General features: G+C 41.3%; 1 protein-coding gene across 1 annotated transcript in view; it reads left to right on the top strand.

Moving 5' to 3' along the window:
* The window catches only part of LOC111904675 (uncharacterized), a 74,245-nt gene that overhangs the window by 13,484 nt on the left and 33,259 nt on the right, over positions 1-27,502 (top strand). The window lies entirely within an intron of this gene.

Raw genomic sequence — 27,502 nt, 5'->3', positions numbered from 1 at the left:
CAACGTCTCCTGAGAACGGATTTTGCGCTATGTTCTTCTCGAGGCATCAAACTTACGTGAATGGGTATACAAAGTAAGTGGAAGTACCAAATGGATTTCTATAAGTGGATTTTTCAAGCAACGTCAATCGATTGGCTCTACTTCCCTTTCCTTCCGATCGATTGACCACTACCATCGATGTTTTCAATCGATTGCTCATATGGAGGGCTTCACCGTAGAAGATGGTAGAGGGAACCCAAGCGGGATGCATTACGTGTTGAAGAATAAGCAGACGAATATGATTTTGACGGCGAGAGTGGGCATGACCAAAGGCAACAGAGGACGGTGGAATGGACACGTAAATGTTGGGAAAGAGTTTTTGAAGAAAACGTATGAAGGGAATCCACAGGACAGCTGGGGCGATGGATTGGTGGATCGGTTGAGAGAAGGATCAGAAAGGATAGAAAGTTGTTGGATGAGATAGGCGGTGGGGGTAGATGATTTGTTGGACCAATGTAACAGGAAGTAATGGGATGTGGGAGCATACACTGACACATAGTTCTACAACTGGCACCAAACATTAACAAAAAAAAAAGAGAAACAAATTATGGTCGCAATGGAGAAGATAATGGACGGCAGTTGGCCATCATCTGCAGTGTCGATTTATAATTGGTAGCAGTGGGAGGTGGGAGATGAACATCTAAAAGGTAGCAATGATATATTATAGAACATAACACGTATCAGTTGGTGTTTCTCACAAAAGAAAACCCAAAAAAGAAAAAAAAAGACCACCAACAAAAGAAAACTCAAAACATAAAAAAAAAACTCACTAATAATAGTAAAGTACTGTTCACTGAGGAGTTAAAAATTAGTATATTATATAATAAAGTAAGTAATAAAAATATAATTATTAAATAATAAAATCAATAATGATTACGTTATAATAAAGTAAGGGTATAAAAATGAGTCAAATGATTATCAAATGATAATGATGAAAAAAATCAAGCTAGAATGATGTATGATAGGATAGGTTGATGTATATATAATACGACCCTTATAAAAATAATGTAATTTCTTGATAATAACAAGTTGATCCACGAATATGTGAACTCTTCATGTACATTTTGTATATTAAATACTTGTATCATCGTATATGGTTGTGCCACCTATGGTTTCATTCTTTATTTTTCTGATTTTTAGGCAAAATTCATGCAGATTACTTCTAAATTTCAGAGTATATGATTAAAAAACTATATATAAGATTACTTAAAACATTGTTTTGTGAAAACATCTTTTTCGTTGAAAACATCTTCTTTGTCCATGAGAGAGAATTCCCGTATCCTTAATTGTGAAAAAGGAGCTAATTTTTTAAATGGTTTAAATATATTAGGCTAATGGGCCGCGAAACCGTAGGTGAGCCACGGAATCGCGGTCCATTTGATAAACCCGCAAACGAGTTATCGAGTCAAACAACAACGAAATTGCCATTGCGTTGATGAAATTGTAGTTGAGTTGACTCATCTATGGTTTCTTTGGTTATTTTCGGATAAATGCTAATTTTTTACTAAATCATTAAGAGATTAACTTATTTTTTAACTTTTTTTTTTTTTAATATTGTTACTCGGTATGCTCCACCCAATTATAAAATAATAACATACGAAGTTGACTACGGACATTTCTCGATTCTTTTTATGGTCAATCCTGCATCATTTGATTATACCGTTGGAAAAAAAGGTTTCATTTTATACCAACTAGGAAAAGACCCGTGCTTTGCACGAGTCATTCTTTTTAGAAAAAAAAAATGAAAGGTAGAAGAATATTTTTGACGGAAATTCCAAATAATAAAAAAAAATAAAGGATAGAAGAATACGGTTGACGAAAATGATAAAGAATAAAGAAAAATGGTTGTAAAGAAGTAAAAGTGAAAGTTTAGTGGCCAAAATATCAATAAGTAAAAATAAAGTGGTAAAATTATATAAATGAAAAGTTTGTTGAAACTTTAGTGGCAAAATTATAAAGAAGTAAAACAAAATGGTCAAATTATGAAGATGAGAAGTTTCAACACTAAAATGTAGAAAAGATGTGGCGAAAGTCAGAAATAGAAAAGAATACTGTTCTTTTTGTCCACGTGCTTTAATATATATATATATATATATATATATATACATATATATATATATATATATATATATATATATATATATATATATATATATATATATATATATATATATGTAACGCCTGTGTTTCGGGCTTGCCATTTGTAGCAATGAAATAGTCTAGGTTAACCTCTGTAACCCGTTTTGAAATAATAAGATTGTATTATTTGAGTATTGTGTGTTTTGTGCTTAATTGCTTAATTATGTGGTTTGATTAATTAAGAATAAAAATAAGCGTCAAAATTTAAGTGTAAAATAAACTTAATATATTTGGTTAATGTTGTAGTAGTTGAAACGAGGTTTCCGAATATATATAGAACGCCCAAATCTGACTTCGTATGAGGAAGTTATGATTTATCGAAGTTCCGGCTTAGCGATATACAGCCTGTTTTACTCGATTTGAGATCGAGCGGTTGTTAGCCGAAGCAATCTAAATGAGAATCGAAGATCTCATTGTTGGTATTGAAACGATAAAAAGTTAGGCGAGAACGGACGTCAAACGAAGAAGTTATGAATTTATAACGAAAGTTTCTGTCCCGGCCTATTAAAAATAATTAATAAAAATAAAGTCAAAATTAGCTGACGGAGTCTAAACGAAAGTCGTAGAGCATGGTCTCACCTTTCTGTGGATATAAAGAACGTCGAAAACGGAGTTCGTATGATGAAGTTATGAATTTCCGAAGTTTATTAATCATTTTGTATTTATTTTTAATTCAAAATTCGGAAGCATTATCCGAAGGAGTCACCGATCTGATCCGAGGTACGCCCCGCGTACTCGAGTACGCCCCGCGTACTCCGAGGGATGTCGACACTCGCACTCGAGCACTTCGGATACGTAAGCAATGACGTTTTGGGCAGTACGCCCCGCGTAACGCAGTACGCCCCGCGTACTCCGAGGCTCCAGCCTCCTATAAATAGGATGCGAGGGTTCCGGGTATTTTTGCCAATTCCCTCTCGTTTTCGTGTCGAAGCTCTGTGCAAAAACCCCCGAAGCTACCCCGAAGTCCCGGTATCATACTCTAGCCCCGAGGCAAGTCCCGAGATCCCGAAGATCCCGAAAAGTGCGGTTCCCGAGTCGAAGCTCTGCCCGCGAGAAGTTCGATTTTCGAGAAGATCTTCCAGATCTGCTGTGGATTACTACTTCTATAAGCTGTAGTGCTGTCCGATCATCTTCTGATCAAGTGAGTGTGTAGTTATTTCTTCTAATACAATAATACGAAGTATTTTATATAAAAATACGTGCTATGTGTATATATTTGGTTGTGTTATGTGTGAATGAGTATTCACTCTCTTCTATCTTATAGATCTGCTTATTTCTTTATGAGATATGTGTTATTTGTGTGTGTGCCTCATCTGTTATGTGATATATGTGTTGATTAAAGCATGCTATACAGGTTTTCTTTAAACTATGTATACAAATGTATATTTTTATCTACTAATATGTTGGGTAGAACATGGGTAGACAGTTGGTGTGTAATAAACAGATGAGAGGCCTCGTTGTTGTTTGATTGAGTCATCTAGCGGAGTTTAGATGACGACCACTGGCTATTCTAGACAGTCTTGTGGAAACATTAGCAGGTTCGCCACCTGTAGGTGTTAATGAACTTGGGTGTTCATTCGCTGTACTCCATCCCCCTCATGGTTGCCTTATTTGACTTATATTGCTGAGGTACCCCCGAAGCATGTGTTGTCACCCCGATGAAATATTCTTAGACTAGGTCCCTTATGTTAGTTGTTTTAGGGACATTAAAGTGAGAATAACGGGAATGGGTAATTGGGTTATTGTTGGTTGGTGAAAATTAAATATGATATTTATTGTGGGTTGAAAACCCTATATGCTCACCAGGCTCCCAAGCCTGACCCACTCAGTTTTAAATTGTATTACAGGTAGTGGCGGAAGGGCATGAGATGGATGAACCATCAAGTTGTTTTGTTTACAAGTCTGCATATGTTTATATTTGTTATATGACTTGTAATGTATTCGTTTATGCTTATTGGTCTGTATCGGAACATGACACCCCGAGTTTTGATTATAATGAAAATACATTTCTTTTATGAAATGCTTCGGTAAACAATGTTTTATCATGTTTTGTTTTTGGGAACAAATTCCGCAACTCTTTCAAATCAAAAGGATTTACTCTGAAAATATTTAAAAGCATAAATGAAAATCGGTCTTTTCTGGCCGAGATTTTGGGGATGTCACAGTTGGTATCAGAGCATTAGTTTAAGCGAACTAGGAATTTGTAGGATTTCTAGACTTAAACTTAGAATGCTAAGTGAAGTTTTGAGATGTGTGTCTGTTGTGACTTAGACACGAGCACTAGTTTATTTTAGGAAAGTTGCCTAAAATGCTTTATGTGCTAAATGTTATATGTTGCCATATATGATATTATTTGTTCGGATCTATGGTCTGTTGCCGACCGGATCTAGAAACCTTATGTGTGTAGGATTCTAAGCGTACGTCTACGATATTAGAACTAGCATGTAAACGTTTCGGAGTGATAAGGATGATTTGAATATCTATCATGATTGAGGATCTAATTTCACCTTATTCGGTGTAGATCAAAATGGTGAGAACAAGAAGTGGAGTTGGAAATGCTGACGAAAACAGGAATCAACCACCAGTGATTGAGTCAATACCTGTCGTAGCAGCAGCACCTGAGCCAATAACCATGGCTGGTGTGCAATTGATGATTCAGACGATGTTGGATCGTCAGATGGATGAAACTAGACGGTTGCTTCAACAAAATCGTGAAGAACTGTCGATTCGTGTGGAAGAGCCTGAACTGAATGAAGGGCACTCGGAAGGTGGAAACTTCAGTGGGTCTGTTGGTCCAGCCAACCCACCGATAGTTAGGCAAGATAACCATGATGGAATGGGATGCAAGTACAAGGACCTTTTTGACTTGTAAACCATCGACCTTCAATGGAAAGGAGGATCCGATTGGGGTTATGGATTGGATCTCCGAAATGGAGTTAGCCTTTATGACATGTGGCTGTAGAGGCAAGTTGCAGACTATCTATGCCGTGCGACAATTCCGAGGTGGAGCCGTTCGTTGGTGGAACACTCTAGGGAAGACCTTAAGCCCTAGCGAGCCACTGCAATTGTCATGGGCAGAGTTCTTGGTGCAGTTCAAGCGCAAGTTCTGCTCGGCTCAAAATCTGTTGGAGTTGGAGAACAAGTTTCTGACATTGACGAAGGGTAGCATGTCAGTTGATGAATACACCAATAACTTCACCGATAAGATGGAGTTTGCCTTGCGTATCGTTCCAGACGAGCTGACAAAGGTGGATCGGTATGCGAAGGGACTTCCATGGGAGTACGAGGTGCCGGTACGTCAGGCACTTACTCTAGAGGCAGCTATCTGGGCTGCCAAGTCTGTGGAGAACATGATAAAGGGAAGAACCACCGACAAGGTTGAGGTTGGTGAGAAAAGGAAGTTTGAAGGAACATCTGGTTCCAGTAAGAAGAGTAAATTTTCGAAATTTGATTCGAAAAAGTTTGGAGGAAAAGGAGGCGAAGCGAAGTGGTGTGATAAGTGTAGGAAAAAGCACTTTGGGAAATGTAGCGAGGATGTAACCTGCTACAAGTGTGGAAAGGTTGGACATTTTGCCAATGAATGTCCGAACAACAAAATGATGTGTTTTGGGTGTAATGAAGAGGGGCATATTTTGAAAGACTGTCCGAAGAAGAAGGAGGCAGCTAGGCCCAACATTCCACCAAAGCCGAAGGCGAGAGCCTTCCAGATGACACTTGAGGCTGCGAAAGATGAAGCTGATGTCGCTTCAGGTACCTTTCTCGTAAACGAATTACCTGCTCATATATTGTTTGATTCTGGAGCCAACTACTCCTTTATTTCGCATGAGTTTGGTAGAAAGCTAGCTTTGCCTGTTGATAGACTAAATAATGCTTTATTAGTCGAAGTAGCTAGTGGCAAGTTTGTACCTGTTAGCCATCGTATGAAAAGCATCTTAATTGATCTGAATGGGAATAAGTTTCTCGAGGCGTTATTGCCTATCGAACTTAATGGTTTCGACATCGTGTTGGGAATGGATTGGCTTAGCGCCAATGATGCCGAAACTTTGTGCAAGAAGAAGATAGTTAAAGTAAACCCGCCTGGGAAAGATTCGTTTATGGTGTATGGGGACAAACGCAGAGTGAATTCTGGAATCATTTCTCTAATGAAAGCCAGAAAGTGTTTGACCAAGGGATGTACATCATATTTAGCATTCGTGATTGATGCTAAGAAAGAAAAGAAGGTGATGCAGAGTATTCCAGTGGTGTGTGATTATCCGGAAGTATTTCCCGAGGATCTTCCTGGATTACCACCTGATAGACAAGTGGAGTTCAGAATAGACTTGTTACCAGGAACCACGCCAATAGCAAAAGCACCTTATCGATTAGCACCGACGGAGATGAAGGAGCTGATGATGCAACTTCAGGAGTTATTGGACAAAGGTTTCATTAGACCTAGTTCATCGCCCTGGGGAGCTCCGGTGTTATTTGTAAAGAAGAAAGATGGAAGTATGAGAATGTGCATCGATTACAGAGAGCTGAACAAGGCAACAATAAAGAATAGATATCCGTTGCCGAGGATTGATGACCTGTTTGATCAATTGCAAGGTTCGAGCTATTTCTCGAAAATCGATCTTAGGTCAGGATATCATCAGCTGAAAGTAAGAGAGCAAGATATCGAGAAGACTGCATTCAGAACTAGATATGGACACTACGAGTTCTTGGTTATGTCGTTTGGACTAACCAATGCTCCAGCAGCGTTCATGGATTTGATGAATAGGGTTTGTAATCCTTTCCTTGATAAATCCGTGATAGTGTTCATAGACGACATTCTGATCTACTCGAAAAGCCAGGAGGAGCATGGCAGACACTTGCGAGAAGTGTTAGAAGTTTTGAAGAAGGAGAAGCTTTATGCAAAGTTCTCCAAATGTGATTTTTGGATTTGTGAGGTCCAATTCTTGGGTTACGTGGTCAACCAAGAAGGGATAATGGTTGATCCAGCGAAGATCGAAGCTGTGATGAAGTGGGAACAACCGAAAAGTCCCACGGAGATTCGAAGCGTTTTAGGATTAGCCGGATATTACCGAAGGTTTATCCAAGGTTTTTCTTCGATTGCTACTCCATTAACAGCTTTGACCCACAAAGGAGCTACTTATGCTTGGAGTGAGAAGCATAAAGAAGCATTCGAGAAGTTAAAGAAGAAGCTATGCGAGGCACCGATACTTTCTCTACCCGATGGAGTCGAAGACTTCGCTGTTTATAGCGATGCGTCTGGTGTTGGATTGGGTTGTGTTTTGACCCAAAGAGAAAAGGTGATAGCATATGCGTCTCGACAGTTGAAAGAGCATGAAAAGAATTACCCGACTCATGATTTGGAGTTGGCAGCGGTAGTTTTCGCTCTGAAAATATGGAGGCATTACCTCTATGGCACGAAGTGCAAACTTTTCACTGATCATAAGAGTCTCCAATACCTCTTTAATCAGAAAGAATTGAATATGAGGCAACAACGCTGGCTAGAATTACTTAAAGACTACGACTGCGAGATACTTTACCACCCCGGTAAAGCTAATGTTGTTGCTGATGCTCTCAGTCGGAAAGTCAATCTTGAAAGGAAGAGGCCAAGAGCGTTGAAAATTGAAGTTGTCTCGACCATTGTGGAAAGTATAAAGAAAGCTCAAGAGGAAGCTTCTGAGAAAAATGACCGAAAGGAGGAACGTTTGGGTAAAACGTTGGTGTTTGGTACTAACGGTCATGGACTGAAGGTATTCCAAGATCGTATTTGGGTACCTAAGTCAGGAGGAATTAGGGATCTTCTGATGGAAGAAGCTCACAAGACCATGTACTCGATTCATCCGGGTAGCACTAAAATGTATAGGGACCTAAAACCCTACTACTGGTGGCCGACGATGAAGCTTGATGTTGCAAAGTATGTGGCCGAGTGTGTGACTTGTGCGAGAGTCAAGACACAACATCAGAAACCTTACGGGAGTTTAGAACCTTTGCCTGTGCCTATGGGTAAGTGGGAAGACATTGCTATGGATTTTGTCACTAAACTGCCCAGAACAAAGAATGGTCACGATATGATTTGGGTGGTCGTTGATCGATTCACTAAGAGTGTGCATTTCATAGCGGCCAGGGAGAAATGGTCTATGGAAAAGCTTGCGAATTCTTACGTGAAGGAAATTGTGAGGCTTCACGGTGTTCCGTTAACGATTGTATCGGATCGTGATAGCCGTTTCACCTCAAGGTTTTGGAAAAGTCTACAAGAGGAAATGGGTACCAAGTTATGTTTAAGCACAGCTTACCATCCGCAGACTGATGGTCAGAGTGAAAGAACAATACAAACACTTGAAGATATGCTGAGAGCATGTACCTTGGAATTCCTAGGTAATTGGGATGAACATTTACCGTTGGTAGAATTTTCCTATAATAATAGTTTTCACTCGAGCATTAAGATGGCACCGTACCAAGCTTTGTATGGACAGAAGTGTCGTACGCCGTCTTGTTGGCTTGAGGCTGGGGAAAAGCAGTTTATGGGACCGGAGTTGGTTCATCAAACTGCTGAAAAGTTGAAAATAATTAGGGAAAGAATGTTAGCAGCTCAAGATCGTCAAAAGAGCTATGCTGACAAGAAGCGAAGACCGATGACTTTTGAGGTTGGAGATTCGGTTTTGCTTAAAGTCTCTCCGTGGAAGGGACTTATAAGATTTGGTAAAAGGGGAAAGTTGAGTCCAAGGTTTATTGGACCGTTTAGAGTCCTTCAGAGGATTGGGAATCAAGCTTACAAGCTCGAATTACCCGAAGAACTGAATGGAATTCACAACACCTTTCATGTGTGTTATTTGAGGAAGTTCACGGGAGAAGTTCCCGATATAATTCCAATTTTTGAATTGAGAATTGATGAGAACAAAAGGTTGATTGAAGAACCAGAGGCAATTGTTGACCGAAAGACTAAGAAGTTGCGACGCAAAATGGTTGGGTTAGTGCTTGTCCGATGGAAACACACGAATGGGCCGAATCTCACCTGGGAGACGGAGAGTGACATGTTGAGTCGCTATCCGCATTTGTTTGTTGATGTGTGATTCCGGGGACGGAATCATTCTAAGGTGGAGAGAATTGTAACGCCTGTGTTTCGGGCTTGCCATTTGTAGCAATGAAATAGTCTAGGTTAACCTCTGTAACCCGTTTTGAAATAATAAGATTGTATTATTTGAGTATTGTGTGTTTTGTGCTTAATTGCTTAATTATGTGGTTTGATTAATTAAGAATAAAAATAAGCGTCAAAATTTAAGTGTAAAATAAACTTAATATATTTGGTTAATGTTGTAGTAGTTGAAACGAGGTTTCCGAATATATATAGAACGCCCAAATCTGACTTCGTATGAGGAAGTTATGATTTATCGAAGTTCCGGCTTAGCGATATACAGCCTGTTTTACTCGATTTGAGATCGAGCGGTTGTTAGCCGAAGCAATCTAAATGAGAATCGAAGATCTCATTGTTGGTATTGAAACGATAAAAAGTTAGGCGAGAACGGACGTCAAACGAAGAAGTTATGAATTTATAACGAAAGTTTCTGTCCCGGCCTATTAAAAATAATTAATAAAAATAAAGTCAAAATTAGCTGACGGAGTCTAAACGAAAGTCGTAGAGCATGGTCTCACCTTTCCGTGGATATAAAGAACGTCGAAAACGGAGTTCGTATGATGAAGTTATGAATTTCCGAAGTTTATTAATCATTTTGTATTTATTTTTAATTCAAAATTCGGAAGCATTATCCGAAGGAGTCACCGATCTGATCCGAGGTACGCCCCGCGTACTCGAGTACGCCCCGCGTACTCCGAGGGATGTCGACACTCGCACTCGAGCACTTCGGATACGTAAGCAATGACGTTTTGGGCAGTACGCCCCGCGTAACGCAGTACGCCCCGCGTACTCCGAGGCTCCAGCCTCCTATAAATAGGATGCGAGGGTTCCGGGTATTTTTGCCAATTCCCTCTCGTTTTCGTGTCGAAGCTCTGTGCAAAAACCCCCGAAGCTACCCCGAAGTCCCGGTATCATACTCTAGCCCCGAGGCAAGTCCCGAGATCCCGAAGATCCCGAAAAGTGCGGTTCCCGAGTCGAAGCTCTGCCCGCGAGAAGTTCGATTTTCGAGAAGATCTTCCAGATCTGCTGTGGATTACTACTTCTATAAGCTGTAGTGCTGTCCGATCATCTTCTGATCAAGTGAGTGTGTAGTTATTTCTTCTAATACAATAATACGAAGTATTTTATATAAAAATACGTGCTATGTGTATATATTTGGTTGTGTTATGTGTGAATGAGTATTCACTCTCTTCTATCTTATAGATCTGCTTATTTCTTTATGAGATATGTGTTATTTGTGTGTGTGCCTCATCTGTTATGTGATATATGTGTTGATTAAAGCATGCTATACAGGTTTTCTTTAAACTATGTATACAAATGTATATTTTTATCTACTAATATGTTGGGTAGAACATGGGTAGACAGTTGGTGTGTAATAAACAGATGAGAGGCCTCATTATTGTTTGATTGAGTCATCTAGCGGAGTTTAGATGACGACCACTGGCTATTCTAGACAGTCTTGTGGAAACATTAGCAGGTTCGCCACCTGTAGGTGTTAATGAACTTGGGTGTTCATTCGCTGTACTCCATCCCCCTCATGGTTGCCTTATTTGACTTATATTGCTGAGGTACCCCCGAAGCATGTGTTGTCACCCCGATGAAATATTCTTAGACTAGGTCCCTTATGTTAGTTGTTTTAGGGACATTAAAGTGAGAATAACGGGAATGGGTAATTGGGTTATTGTTGGTTGGTGAAAATTAAATATGATATTTATTGTGGGTTGAAAACCCTATATGCTCACCAGGCTCCCAAGCCTGACCCACTCAGTTTTAAATTGTATTACAGGTAGTGGCGGAAGGGCATGAGATGGATGAACCATCAAGTTGTTTTGTTTACAAGTCTGCATATGTTTATATTTGTTATATGACTTGTAATGTATTCGTTTATGCTTATTGGTCTGTATCGGAACATGACACCCCGAGTTTTGATTATAATGAAAATACATTTCTTTTATGAAATGCTTCGGTAAACAATGTTTTATCATGTTTTGTTTTTGGGAACAAATTCCGCAACTCTTTCAAATCAAAAGGATTTACTCTGAAAATATTTAAAAGCATAAATGAAAATCGGTCTTTTCTGGCCGAGATTTTGGGGATGTCACAATATATATATATATATATATATATATATATATATATATATATATATATATATATATATATAATGAGTTTTGTTCATACCAATGACTTTCGTTACCTATAAATACATACTTACATACTATTATCTTTAATTTTATTCACAAATTTTCTCTCTATTTCATAATATTTCAATAATAATAAAAAAAGGATTCGTTTGATGATGGTGATGACGATGATAATCTCTATGATATACAAGTATTGCACGAACGTGCTACTACAACCAAATTTAGCTCCTTTATTAACCAGATATGTGGCGTTAAACAGAGATCGCAAAGAAAGGCACATACGTCTATTTCACAATTTGTTTGCGGATGATTTTGTCTACTAGCCATCTGATTTAAAAAGAAAGTTTCTTTTTGTGGAAAATGTTTTTGTTCAGATAGCCAAAGCCTTGGAAAACAGGTATTGTTTCTTTAGAATATAGTTTTTATATAATTTAAATTTATCGTTTTACGTGTTAAATACATGTAACATCCCAAAATAGTGATAAAAAATTTTATTTTTTATTTAAAAAACAGCAATAGTTTCATTCACTAAATATCACAAAGACAAACACCAAGTACAATATCAAAATATCAGAGTAAAAATATCAAAAGCACGGAAATCATGAGGGGAGGATGTTGTTCCATCACGTCGGACCCTTCCCTTTTGAACCGGAAGTACCTGAAACCATAGAAATAAATTGTAAGCACAAGACATAGTGAGTATCCCCAAAGTAACACATACCAAACAAACAACTGGCCTAGCCCTGGGGCGTGTTCCATCCAAATACACATAAATGGGCCCAAACTTAGGGTTTCTTCCAAACCATCATATACTCATTGGCCCAACCTTGGGGTCTATTTCAACCCAAATCATACCAAAATATAAGAGTCACATAACAACTCAGTGGGACGATATTGGTACCTTTGACCAACAAGCACAGGGAGAAAACTCACCTCTCACTAAAGATAACAGAATCATACACTCAAGCTCCTACTATCAGGGCTCCCCACATCAATCAAAATCCAAAACAACCCTAATTAAAATCAGGGTTTAATACGTAATTAATGGTCCAAACCATATTTATTTTACCAAGGGCAAAAGACCATGTTGCCCTTTCCAAGAATGACCCAAAATACAAGTTCCAAAATCCCTAACAACCTAAAGCCCAAAAAATGGCCCAAGTGGGTTTTCTATTAGTACGTCGAGTGTACTACTTAGTATGCCCATCGTACAACCTCTACATGGAAGGTTTACGGGGCAGCAACCCAGTACGCCCAAAGCGGATCTGCTGGGTTATCCTATGACGATATCCTCTTAACTAAGAGGAGTCCTTCTTCTACCTGATGTCTAATAAAGTGATATTTTCTGTCAATATGTCGAGATCTACCATGATCCCTCGGTTCCTTGGTCAAGGAAACTGCTCCTTCATTATCACAGAAAATTTCCATAGGCTCCTTTATGGCAGGTACAACTCCAAGGTCTTCAATGAAGTTCTTCAACCATATCGACTCCTTTGACGCTTCACTCGCTTCAATGTACTATGATTCGCACGTTGAATCAGCTAAGGTTTCTTGCTTGGAACTTTTCCAAGTCACTGCTCCTCCATTAAGAGTAAAGACCCAGCCCGACTATGAACGGTAGTTGTCCCTGTCGATCTGGAAACTGGCATCACTATACCCTTGCACCTTTAAGTCATCACTCCCTCCGAGGACTAGAAACCATTCCTTGGTCCTCCGAAGGTACTTAAGGATATTCTTGACTGCGGTCCAATGTGCTCTGCCAGGGTTCCCTTGATATCTACCGACCATGCTCAAAGCAAAGGCCACATCAGGGTGAGTACAAATCATAAGATACATGATTGAGCCAACTGCGGAAGCGTAAGGTAATCGGGTCATCTCTGCTATCTCGGCTTCGGTACTCGGACTTTGAGTCTTACTCAACTTGGCATTACTTTGTATCGGTAATTCTCCCTTCTTCGAGTTTTCCATACTATAACGTTTTAGCACCTTGTCCAAGTAAGTATTCTGACTAAGTCCTATTAGTCTCTTACTTTGCTCTCTCACTATCCTTATTCCCAAAATATAGGAAGCGTCTCCGAGGTCCTTCATAGCGAAGCACTTCCTGAGCCAGGACTTAACCTCCTGCAGAGTTGGGATGTCATTTCCTATGAGTAGTATGTCATCGACATACAAAAAGAGGAAGCTAACTATACTCTCACTGGCCTTGAAATACACACATGATTCATCTTCTCTTCGTACAAATCCAAACTGTTTGACTTTCTCATCGAAGCATAGATTCCATCTGCGAGATGTTTGCTTAAGTCCATAAATGGACTTCTCAAGCTTTCACACTCTATTGGGATGCTTCGTATCGACAAAACCCTCTGGCTGAGCCATGTAAACATCCTTAGCCAACTTCCCATTGAGGAAAGCGGTTTTGACATCCATTTGCCATATTTCATAATCATGAAATGCAGAAATGGCTAGCATCATCCTAATAGACTTTATTTTAGCAACTGGTGAGAAGGTCTCATCATAGTCAACTCCGGGAGTTTGAGTAAAGCCCTTCGCAACCAATCGTGCCTTATACATGTGCACATTCCCATCCATGTCGGTCTTCTTCTTGAAGATCCACTTGCATCCAATCGTCTTATGTCCGGGCACATGGTCAAACAAATTCCAAACTTGGTTGTCATACATGGACTGAATCTCGTTGTCCATCGTCTCTTTACATTTTGCAGACTCTGGGCCTGCCATGGCTTCCTTATAGCTGTTAGGTTCATCTAGATTTACTAGTGTACTATCACTAATATACATGTCCACTTCAGTAGTAATATGAAAACCATACAACTGGGGTTGAACTCTAACTCTTTCGGAATGTCTAAGAGGCAAGGAATTGTCAATTGGTTCAACCAGAGTTTCCTCCTCGGGTTGATCGCCAGCGTTAGAGGTTCCTTCACCATTCGACTCTAGAATCTCTTCAAGATCAATTTGCCTCCCACTGTCTCCTTGGATTATGAGTTCTCGCGCTCAGAAAACCCCTATCCTCGCAACGAAGACAACATTGTCACTCGATCTATAGAAGAGATACCCAAAGGATTTCTGCGCGTAGCCGATGAAAATACATCGCCCACTACGACGTTCGAGCTTGTCGTGAGTGTCTCATCTTACGAAAGCCTCGCAACCCCAAACCTTGATATGTGCCAACGCGGGAGCTTGCCCTGTCCACATCTCGCGAGGTGTTTTGGAAACCTTCTTTGTAGGGACTAAGTTAAGGATATGGGCGGTAGTCTCTAAGGCATACCCCCAGAATGAGATAGGTAGTGAAGCACGACTGTCACACCCCAAAACCAAGAACAGCGGAAACGTTCAGGGGTGGAGGACATCATGTGAAGTATCATAATAGTGTAAAGTAGTAAACAAGCAACAACATCATCCATTGCATTAAAAGTAAAGTTTTAATACATGTGTGTTCTTTCATTGTAATAAGACACCAAAATATGTAATCAAAATAAAAGATGAGTCTTGCCTGTGCTCCGTCTTCTCAAAACCTGGTCATCGTACCTGTCTACTAGTGACCTGAGAATACAAGTTATTTTGAAAGCGTAGATCAGCATAAAGCTGGTGAATTCATAAGTATTTAAGTGTCATTACTCTGTTTTGGAAAGTTGTTATGAATGACATGTAAAGTTTTGCCTGAAACATTTGATATAAGTGTGAAAACCCTAGAAAATCCCATATTTCCTACTAGTTTAAAAGTAGTCTTCTACCAAGACCCAAATGTTTTGAGAGTAGTCTTCTACCAAGACTTGAATGTTTTGAAAGTAGTATTCTACCAAGACTTGAATGTTTTGCTGTAAGAAAGATGGTTTTTCCCCTGTATGACTACTATTAACAATATATACTCTACCTCATCGTTTATGTGAACATATCACAAAATAAAAGTAATAGGGAAAGTATAGCCATATATAAGTATTATCCTTTTGTATTAGGATAAACACGACATCGCGACTGCCGAAAAGTATTAACCTTGAACCTCCGTAGATGTTCATTTTCCTCTATAGCTAACAGCAGGTCGTAGGAATGGTTAGTCCCGTAAAGGTACCCCTAGTATAAGTATTAATTGTAGGCATCCGTAGATGTTCATTACCCCTGTTGCTAACAGGTGGGTGCCGGAATGGTTAGTCCCGTAAAGTATCCTTTTGTACTAGGGTAGACAGAACTAATCTACACGTAAAGTATGTAATAGTATCTCATCGTATAGTATCTAGGTACAAGTATCCATGTAAAAGGATCCATGTAAGTATATCTCTTCATATAGCATTTAGTATAGACTCATGAATGAACTGACTCTGGTGTGATTCCTTGTAATAGGAATAATGTTTTGTATCCCCTAAACTATCCCTATAATAGTTTATTGGAATGTATTTGTGGTCCAAGAAGGTTTATACACCCTTGCTACTCAAGAGTGTGGGAACTGACTGAAGAATGAAAGTTGTCATATCAATACATATATATATATATATATATATATATATATATATATATGAACATAAGTGTATAGATATAGATTTGACTAAGGACATGAAAGAGGTTTTGTAAAACATTTGAGAGTTTTGAACAATAAATAACAATGACTTGATGTCATTTTATAAAGATTTTAAAAGTAATTAATTTGATAACAAACATTTTAAGACAGAAAACAATTTCATGTGTCACATTTTGAAGCATGTGAAATCAGTTGGATGAAAACACATTTATGAATTACATATGATTGATTCTATAGCATGTTGTTTTCTACCTGTATTCCCCCCCCCCCATTAAAGCATTTAAAATCATTTAAAACATTGATTAAGGGGTATGAACTCACCTGTAGATGGTGGTTTGGATGAACTGAAAGATGTAGGATTGCTAAGTGTCAAGTGAAGACTTGTACACACTCAAAGATCCTAGTTAACATATAATAACACATATATGTATCCAATTAGTCTTTAAACAACTAACTGACAATGTTAAGACATCCTAGAACATGCTAAACAGCTTATATAAGTGTTATAAGTCCTAAGGATTGCATCTAAGTTGTTGTAGCACAAAGCTATTGGGTTTAGGGTTCCAAAGAACCCCTTCCTTGAGTTTACTCCCCAAGGACCATAACACAATGATTTTACGGTCGTAAACCCTGGAGTTTATGGCCGTAATCTCCTAAGATCTTGATCCTTTGATGGTTTGAATCCTTACATGTCCCTTAGAAGTGTTTCTACTTGATGGATTAGTCCTTGGAAGAGATTAGGGCACCCTTTACCTCCTTTGAGGAGTTCACGGCCCTAAGACCAATCCCCTTAGGGTTTGCGGCTGTAATTTCTCATGGACATGGTATTTTTGTGCTTTCAAGTCCTATACACATTAAGGTATGAGTCTAGACTAGTTTCACAAGGAAAGGAAGGGACTAGGGCACACTTTTGGCCTTTAAAGAAGGGTTTACGGTCCAAGGTGTTCTTGGCCCGTAAACTCTTTGATCTTGATGTTTCCTTGTGATTTCTTAATGTTAAGACACATTATAAGCCCTATTATACTCTTAGATAGCAGCACTTACGATTTGGGATGAAAAGCTGAAGATCCTTGAGAGAGAATCGAGTTTTTCACTAATTGGAAATGGAACGAATGAATAAATATGGCTAAGGACCATATATATACCCCTTGGGGTTTTGAACGACAAACTCCATGTTTGGGTCGTAAATTCCAATTTCTTAGAGTATGAAATATTATTGTTGCAAAATAAACCATAGGACATCCCCTCTCCTGGCATCTCCTAAAGTGTTAATCACAGAATACTCAAACTTATCCCAAATAGTCTGAAAATTAACAGTAACTGTTCTGACTTCTATTGACTTGGTATGTTGTACAGAATGGAAATTTCGGGTTGTCACAACGACTCATCATGGAATGAACCATGTCCAATAGGGTTCGATTATGCCTCTCGGCCACACCGTTCAACTGTGGTGTCCTAGGTGGCGTCAATTGCGAAACTATTCCGCATTCCTTGAGATAGTCGTGGAATTCAAGACTTAGGTACTCTCCTCCTCGATCGGATCGAAGCATCTTGTTTTCCTGCCCAATTGATTCTCCACTTCTTGTTTAAACTCTTTGAACTTTTCAAAGGTTTCTAACTTGTGATTGATTAAGTAAATGTACCCATATCTACTATAATCATCGGTGAAAGTCACATGGAAGCGGTTCACGTCCCTTGTGGTGGATCTAAAGGGCCCACACACATCGGTGTGTATGAGATCCAACAAACCCTCACCCCTCTCACAAGTTCCAGTGAAAGGTGACTTGGTCATCTTTCCAAATAAACAAGACTCGCACACGTCATCGTCCCTAAGTTCGAATGACTCCAACACTCCATCCTTTTGGAGTTGGGCTATGCGTTTCTTGTTTACATGTCCAAGAAGACAATGCCACAAGCATGCTTTATCCATACTATTGGAAGAATCCACACATAATACATCATTCCCTAGGTTATCTACAACCATAAAAGTTTCATAAATTCCATTACAAGGCAATGCTTCAAAATACAAAACACCATTTAGATAAGCATAAATCGAACCATTCTCATTATTAAACGAATATCTAAATCCTTGTCTAAACAAACCATGAAATGAAATGATGTTTCTTGCGATATCTGGAGAATAGAAACAATTATTTAAATCTCAACCTAATCCATTACTAAGCGCTAGAGAATACACTCCAATCTTTGTGACAGGCGACGATCTTCTGTTCCCCATGATTAGATTTATTCTTCCACACTCCACATCCCTATCTCTTCTTAGTCCCTGCAATTCAGAACATATGTGAAAACCACATCCTGTATCAAGAACCCAAGAAATAGCATGTGATGAATCATTAGATTTAATTGTGTAAATACCTGTGAAGGACGACTTGATCTTCCCATCCTTGATGGCTTGCAGATATTCCAGACAGCTTCTCTTCCAATGCCCTATTTTGTGGCAGTGGTGGCACTCTGCCTCCTTTGGGTTTGAGTTGGGCTTGGCAGAACCAACTATGGTTCCACTAGAGGAGGTACCATCTTGGGGCTTTCCCTTGTGGTGACTCTTTGAAGGAGCCTTCCTCTTCTTGCCCTTCCCTTGCCTAATGGCGAAAACAGGAGCAGCGGGTGGAGTGGGAGTTAATGAAACAGATTTGTCCTTGAGGTTGCCCTCAGCAGTCCTAAGGAGCCCTTGGAGTTTTCTTAGGGTGACCTCTTCTTTGTTCATGTGGTAGGTCATCCTAAATTTGTTGTACCACGAGGGAAAGGAGTGAAGAATGATGTCGATTGCCAAATCTTCCCTAAAGTTAAAATTTAACTTGCGAAGACGGTCAACATACCTCTGCATCTTTTTCAAATGCGAGGTTAGGGATTCTCCACTACCCATCTTAGCGGTGATCATGTTGGCGATGATCTCATAGTGCTCTTGCCTTGCGCTTTGGTGGTACCTCTCCAGCAAATCTTGGTGCATTTCGTACGGATACATGTCCTCATAGGACTTTTGCAGTTCAAGGTTCATTGTGGCTAGCATGATTCAATGAACTTTCGTTGCATCACGCTCATGGGTCTCAAAGACGGCCATTTCTTCGGGAATAGCGATTTCCGGATTGATCTTTTCAAGCTTCTCGTCAAGGACATATTCTTTGTCCTCGTAGCAAGAAATCATGTGAATGTATCTTATCCATTCGTTGAAATTCGATCTGCCAAATGTCACCTTTTGACATAGGCTCATTAGCGAGAATGAACCAGCAGCAACGTTGTTGGAATTTGCGTTAGACATCTGCAAATAGAAAGGAACAAAGTTTGATTAGAAATGAATCCCTAATTAAACACCCAAAATGAGAAATTAGGGCTAGGATACAACAACATTATTTACATATTAAAAAAGGGATGTCGTAATCCAACATGCAAATAATTTGGAGGTAAGTGAATGACGATTCACTAGTTCTTCACCATGAAAAACATAAAAGGGTTAGGTTTTCAATGTATTGAGAATTCCTAGATTCCTTTTGTGATTCATTGAACTTTTCAATGGCATGTTTAAATCTCGATATGTCCCTATCGTTTGTGATTGGGATGCCAAAGATCACAAAGCGGGTGTGAATAACCATGCAAATGTACATGGCGCCCTTATTCTTACAGTCACCTATTCGATGTGCCGATTAACCACACACGCTCCATCGAACTATGACAAACAATGAGTCACCCTTTGCCACCTTCGCTTAGAACCAATTAGTGTGTCGGTTAACCACACACGCTCCACTAACTTCTTAGCAAGGGTGCAAAGTGTAATTTTATGGGATTGCATCAATTCACTTTTGCCTAAAGTAACTAGGATTGGGAATTTTGTAAAAATGTTTAGTTGCTTTATATAGATTCATTATACTTATTAATGAAGAGAGGATTGCCCTATCCTACCCGTTCGGCTAGCGACCCTCCACCAATCAAGGAAGCGGTGGGTAAGAGTGGATACCCATTAAATGGCCATTTTATAGGCCATAACCTTATACCCCCTTATAGATTGGCTTCGTGAATGAGGCCTACTAACGGTAAGACTAGCATTTTAGTTATATATATATATATATATATATATATATATATATATATATATATATATATATATATATATATATATATATATATATATATATATATATATATATTAATCTTGTAATAATATAATAGTATAGGGTGTATTTTAAACATTTTAAAATACTAGGGTTTTAATTTCAACTTAAAATTTTCGAAATTTATAACCTTTAAATTAAAATTTTAAATATTAAAACTCTTGATTTAATAATTATCTAAATTAAACAATTAATTTGAATTGCTAAATCATAAAGGATTATCTTAAATTAAACAATTAATTTTATCCTAATCCCTTAAATCCCTCTAGATTTCAAAAAACATGGGATGGGATAATTCAAAATCTTTAATTACTATATTTAACCATTAAAAGATAATTACAAGATATGATATTATCCAAATCCCTAAAATTTAGGATCTTATCTTGGAGAGGAGGCATATTTCGAAAAACCTAGGGTTTGCAAACGGGGGTCCTACCTCGCCCCAACAGACCGGGGTCCTACACTTCCACCCATACAACAGCTCGAAAGGCGGGTCGCCAATACTGGAATGATAGCTATTATTGTAGACGAACTCTGCAAGCGGTAGGTAGGAAACCCAACTCCCACCGAAATCAATGACGCACGCCCTCAACATATCCTCGAGGGTCTGAATGGTCCGCTCACTCTGCCCATCGGTCTGCGAATGGAACGCCATGCTAAAATGCAGCCACATACCCAGTTCCTCATGGAATTTCTGCCAAAAACGGGAAGTAAACCTGACATCTCGATCGTAAACGATAGAAACTGCAACCCTATGGCGAGAGGCAATCTCGCGGACGTACAGGTTGGCCAACTTCTCTGCCGACGAACTCTCCCATATAGCTAGGAAATGGGAACTCTTGGTCAATCGATCCACGATGACCCATATAGCATCGAGCCCCCTTTCGTCTTCGGCAACTTCATGATGAAATCCATCGCGATCCGTTCCTATTTCCACATGGGAATCTCCAGAGGCTGCAGCTTACCATGCGGCCTCTGATGCTCGGCCTTGACCATCCTACAGGTCAAGCACCTCTCAACAAGCCAAGCGATATCTCGCTTCATGCCAGGCCACAAACAGCTCAAAATCAAATCACGGTATATCTTGGTGGCTCCCGGGTGAACAGAAAAATGAGACTTATGAGCCTCCTCCATCACTGTCTGCCAGACCCATCCGGACATCGGAACCCAAACCCGACCGTAACGGTTCAACAATCCGCGACTATCTTGCACAAACCGGACGCTTTTGCCCTTAATCCTCTCCAACTTCTAGTTCTCTGGTCTCATACCTTCAATCTAAGCGTCCCTAACAAAACCCACCAGCGAGGAATCCACCGCTATCCTCATACACTTGGCTGGGGTCGAGGACCCAGCTGGCTTGCGGCTCACAGCATCCACAACCACGTTCGCTTTACCAGTATGGTAAAGGATCTCGTAATCATATTCCTTGACCACATCCAGCCACCTGTGCTGCCTCATGTTCAGGTTCGGCTGATCCATGATGTGCCTCAAACTCTTGTGATCCGTGTAAATAGTACATCGGACCCCATATAGATAATGCCTCCAAATCTTGAGGGCAAAAACCACCGCTCCCAACTCAAGTTCGTGCGTAGGGTATCTGGTCTTATGCGGCTTCAGCTGCCGCGATGCGTAGGCTACCACCCGTCCTCTCTGCATGAGGACTGCCCCCAAACTGGTGATGGATGCATCACAAAATACCACAAAATCCTCCACTCCCTCGGGGAGTGTCAATACTGACGCCTCGCATAAACACTACCGGAGAGTCTCAAATGCCCTCTGCTGCTCAGGGCCCCACAGGAAATCCATCCCCTTCCTCGTTAGGCGAGTGAGGGGTACAACAATCTTGGAGAAATCACGAAGGAATCTTCGATAATACCCTACCAAACCCAAGAAACTCCTGATGTCAGAGGGAGATTTCGGGGTCTCCCACTGCATAACCGCCTCCACCTTGGCCGGATCGACCAAAATACCTTGCTAGTTAACGAGGTGTCCGAGGAACTGGACCTCTCGTAACCAAAACTCGCATTTCGAGAACTTGGCATACAACCGTTCTTGCCTCAGAACCTCCAGCAGCTCCCTGAGATGCTCCTCATGCTGCTCTCGAGTTTTGGAGTACACCAAGATATCATCTATAAACACAATGAACGAGCGATCGAGCATCGGTCTGCATACCCGGTTCATCAGGTCCATGAACACTGCTGGCAAGTTGGTGAGCACAAACGACATCACCACGAACTCGTAATGACCATAACGAGTCTGAAATGTGGTCTTCTCCACGTCTTCCTCCCTCAACCTGACCTGGTGATATCCTGATCTCAAATCAATCTTGGAAAACCAAGATGCACTCTACAATTGATCGAAAAGATCGTCTATCCTCGGGAGCGGATAACAGTTCTTCACCGTTAACTTGTTCAACTCCCTATAGTCAATGCACATCCTGTGCAAACCGTCCTTCTTCCTGACGAAAAGGATCGGTGCTCCCCAGGGTGAACTACTCGGACGAATAAACTGCTTGCCCTACAGCTCCTGCAACTGAGATGACAGCTCCTGCATCTCAGGCGGTGCCAGTCGGTATGGTGCCTTGGCGGTAGGGGCCGCATATGGCACTAAGTCGATCCTGAACTCGACCTGCCTCTCCAGAGGCACTCCGGGTAACTCCTCCAGAAACACATCAGCAAATTCCCTCACCACCGGGACCTCAGAATCTGCGAGCTGCTCTCTAACCCGCGTATCTACCACATACAGCAAATAATCGGCACACCCGTGCTAAATATACTGCTGAACTCTGGCTGCTGAACAAAACCCTGATCCCAACCAGGTGCGCTCACCGTATACTACAAGTTCTCTCCCACTTGGGGTTCGAACCACCACCCGTTGTCCCTCACAGTCGATCATGGCGCCAAAACGGCTAAGCCAATCCATCCCTGCTATCACGCATACAACCCACATAGGGATAGGAACCAAATCTATCGGGAAGGACACCCCAAAAATCTCTAACTCGCATCCCCAGTAGACCGAAGAAGCAGAAACCCCATGCTCATTGGCAATCGAAACTCGCAATGGATACTCAAGACCATCTATCGACACATTGAACCCTCTAGAGAAGGACTGAGATACAAACAACCGACTCGCCCCCGAGTCAAATAATACTAGAGTGGGCAAAGAATTTACTAAAAACGTACCTAATCACAGGTACAATCAAATAATACCAGCGACCACTCGTGTGTCCATCACATAGGCTACAAACCCACTGCAGCCCTGCTGCAAACTTTGTCTCGCCCTTGAAGTCGAACAAAATGCTGACCCACATCGGGTTCCCTCGCCGTACACCGTAAGTACTCCCCCACTAGGGTCTCATATCATTACTAACTGACGCCCGCAGTCAATAACAGCTCCAAATCGGCTCAACCAATCCATGCCCACTATAACACATGCATCCCACATCGCAATCGGGACAAGATCTATCGGGAACTCCACACCGAAGATCTCAAGGATACATCCTCGAATCACATCCGTAGCATATACCGCTCGCTCGTTAGCTATAGAAACTTGTAGAGGTCGACTCAATGCCTCTCGTCGGATACTAATGTGCTGACTAAAAGCCAAGGAAACAAATGACCAACTCACTCCTGAGTCACATAACACCAAAACAGGTACAAAATTCACAAGAAAAGTACCTACGCATATCATCATATAAGCACAATATCTCAACTCAAAATAAATAAATAAGAATACATACCAGCCACAACATCGGGCGCTACGCAGACCTCCTCCGCCGTCAATTGGAAAGCTCTCACACGAGCCTTCGGTGCCTCAGCCTTCATTGGCCGAACCTCGGTAACCCTAGCAGCAGGCGCATATCCCTATGCTGACCCTTGATGCAACTACGGACACTCGGCCTTCCTATGGCCAGTCTGGTTGTAATGAAAGCAAACCATGAATCCCTTGGGGCAATCCTTGGAGATATGCCCCTCCTTGCCACATTTGTAGCAAGCACTCGATCGACATACCCCTTCATGTCCCTTGCCGCACTTCCCGCAAGTGAGGCCCTTTTGGCCTCCAGTCCTCAAATCAGCGGACTTGGTCTGCTTGGCTGCCGGCTGAGACTGAGCCAGCCGCCGATCCATCCTCTGTGACTCGGCCTCCTCCCTGGCCTGAGTCTCCAACTCAATCTCCCTCTTCCGGGCATTTGCCTGGAGCTCAGCAAATGTCCAGTACGTTGAGTTCGATACAAACTCCCGAATGTCTCTCCTCAGAACGACCAAATACCGGCTCATACATGCCTGCTCAGTAGCACCTGCTCAGGGAAGAACATCGCCCTCTCATCAAACTTCCTCGTAATCACAGTGACCGAATCAGTACCCTGCTTGAGGGTCAAGAACTCCTGAACCAATAGTTCCCTCTCCACCGGGGGAACATACTCATCTCTGAACATGGTGGTCAACCTCTCCCAGGTCACCTTTGAAATCTCTGCAACTGAAAAGCTTGCCGTCACGAACTTCCACCAGTCCTTCGCTCCCAAGCGAAGCTGGTTCAACGCGAACTGAACCCTCAGATGCTCTGGACATGAACACGTATAGAAGCATCCCTCAATATCAGCAATCGATCTCATCGCAGCGATCGGATCCTGCGTCCCATCAAACTCAGGTGGCTTCGTGTTGCTGAACTCCTGAAACAACAACGAGTCACCTCCCTGAGGCCTGGCAGCAGCCACAACTGCGGTAGCTGCAGCAGCAGCAGCCTTAGTCACCACGGCGTACCGGTCGTCGAAAGTCTCAATCAATGTGGTATTGATAGACCCAAACATATCCGGAATCTCGGCCCTAATAGTCGTCGCCACCTCATTGTGGATCATCTGACAAAGCTCCTCGTCACTCACACCGCTCGCCTCAGATATGTGGCGTGTCCCAACCATGATGTCTCTGAAATATAACATAATAATATCAAAGACTCGTTCAAGCATGCTCGCACTCGATAACTTCACCCTACTTGTTCCTTAGTACCCAAAGGATTCGTACTTAGAGTGTGCACTGCTCCGGTGTCTTCGGTAGTATGGGCCCTTATACTACCGTCAACACCGCATCAATATTCACCCTAAGTCCTCCTCCATGGATCCCAGATAACAAGTACTCTATATCTCAATGGCATAGGCTACCCTTCGGTAGACCTCTTATCAGCCCCTCACTGTTACCTACTCGCTCTCAAGCATCACATAGCAGTATAATCCTTCCTAGGCTAAGGCATCACAAAATCAGGCCACTCTAGTCCTAATATGAATACCTAGCCAACTCTAGCATGCATAACATAACATATCATATCTCATAACACATAACGTAAGGGCATTTTAGGGATTCACCGTTCGGGCGTTGCCTGACTGTACACACTGCTCCGCTCTGGTTGTCTCAAAACCTCTTGCTCTTTTTAAAAAAAATTATTTTATCATTTGAAAATTTTCTCAAATCCTCACTGTGAGTTCAGATACACCCGAAGGTGCATCCGAGTCTCTCAAACCAAGTCTCTGATACCAACTTGTAACGATGTAATTTTCAAAACAAAATTTTCATTTTTCAACAACCAATTTTTCATATATAAAGCATTCTCAAAAGTATTCCACAATAGTTATCAATTCAAAACATATCCCAAGATCACAAATCAAATCTTCTCTCTGTGTGTACGGGTCACGCCGATGCCTTACCACGGTCCTCGCTAGTACCTGAAACACATAACACAACAACTGTAAGCATAAACGCTTAGTAAGCTACCCAAATACCACTTACACACATACGCCTTTCCAGGCCATACTCTACACGACCTTCCGGTCCATGTGTCTCAGGGGACTTCCGTCCCAGTCCCAGTAGACCTTCCGGTCCTACTCATACCGACCTTCCGGTCCCTGACTCCCTGATCTTCCGGTCCATGTCATAATGCCTTCCGGCCCATATCATACATACCATACATATCACATACATAACGAAATAAGAACATGCAACGCATAACATACAGTACATGCATCTCATAGCATACAAGACCTTCTGGTCACACATAGGTACCTTTCCGGGTACAGTATAATGAGAAGACTCACCTCGCTGGATGTCGGATAATCACTCGTGCTTGATTCCTCGACCTATCGTACTCCTATAACATAAATACATCTCTAATTAATACTTCCCTGGCTTAGTTTGACTAACACTATTAAGTCAACACTAGTCAACCCTGGTCAACGCTTGGTCAACGGTCAACCTTTGACCCGACTCGTCGAGTCTTGCATGGACTCGTCGCAAGACTCGACGAGTCCGTACATGAACTCAAGTCCTTTGAATCCTTTCCGACTCACCGAGTCACTCACCGGACTCGGCGAGTCATCCACTGACCTGAGTCACGGGACAACCCGCTATGACTCGTCGAGTCTGCTCATGGACTCGGCGAGTTCATTTCATGCACATCCTTAAACAACCTTCTTAGGCCAAATCTATTCCTCTAATCCTTAGATCTAACCTTCCCAAGTTCAATAATCATGTAAAGTATCTATCTTGATGCACATGCAACATCCATATGACCATATATGATGATTTAGCCCCAAATACCATAACCAAAGGTCATAACATCCATTGCTCTTCATAAAGCTTGGTGAATAAGGCTCTCTGGACCTCTATGGATCCAGATCCAAAGCCTCATCACCAGAAAGAGACTATTTGGACCTCAAATCAACTTAGTAAAGGGAACAAGAATCCCTAAATCCATTTATTCATCGTAAGACAGAAGAAGGGTCGAATTTATACCTCAAATGTGATGATCTTAGCTTCAAATCCACAGAATAGCAACCTCCTTTGCTTCCTCTTGGCTAGGACCTCCTTCTTCTTGCTAAACAACACCACAAAGGTCAAGAATGGCTTCCCTTCTCTCTCAAAATGCTCAAGCACTCTAGGGTTTCTCTCTATGGACTGGTAGCCACAAATGAAGGCCATAAGGGCCTTTAAATAGGTCCCAAACCCGAGAAATTAGGGTTTCTTTCGTCAGCTCTAACTCAGCGAGTCACTCCCTTGACTTGCCGAGTCCCCTCATTAACCACGTCATCCAGTCGCGACCAGACTCGACGAGTCTAAGCACCAACTCGTCAAGTCACCTTACATAATTAAATAAATACAACATAAATCAATATACCTGGGAAACTCGGTGTTACACTGCCACTGCACCTTCATCAGCTCAACCCTCTTATTCCTCAACTCCTTTGTCTTTTTATCGAGAATAGCTACTGGTCTCTCGATGTAATTCAAGTTGTCATCAACCTGAATGTCCTCTAGAGGCACAACCGCTGAGTCATCCACTAAGCACTTTCGTAGCTGAGCCTTGACCACCTTGACCACCCAAGCTATAAGCCTGAAAGGACCGATGTACATACGGCCCAGCT

Source organism: Lactuca sativa, chromosome 4, assembly GCF_002870075.4.
Source record: "Lactuca sativa cultivar Salinas chromosome 4, Lsat_Salinas_v11, whole genome shotgun sequence".
In the NCBI taxonomy this organism is placed as follows: Eukaryota; Viridiplantae; Streptophyta; class Magnoliopsida; order Asterales; family Asteraceae; genus Lactuca; species Lactuca sativa.
The sequence above is the reverse complement of the archived record's forward strand: the minus strand, read 5'-3'. Positions and strand labels throughout refer to the sequence as shown.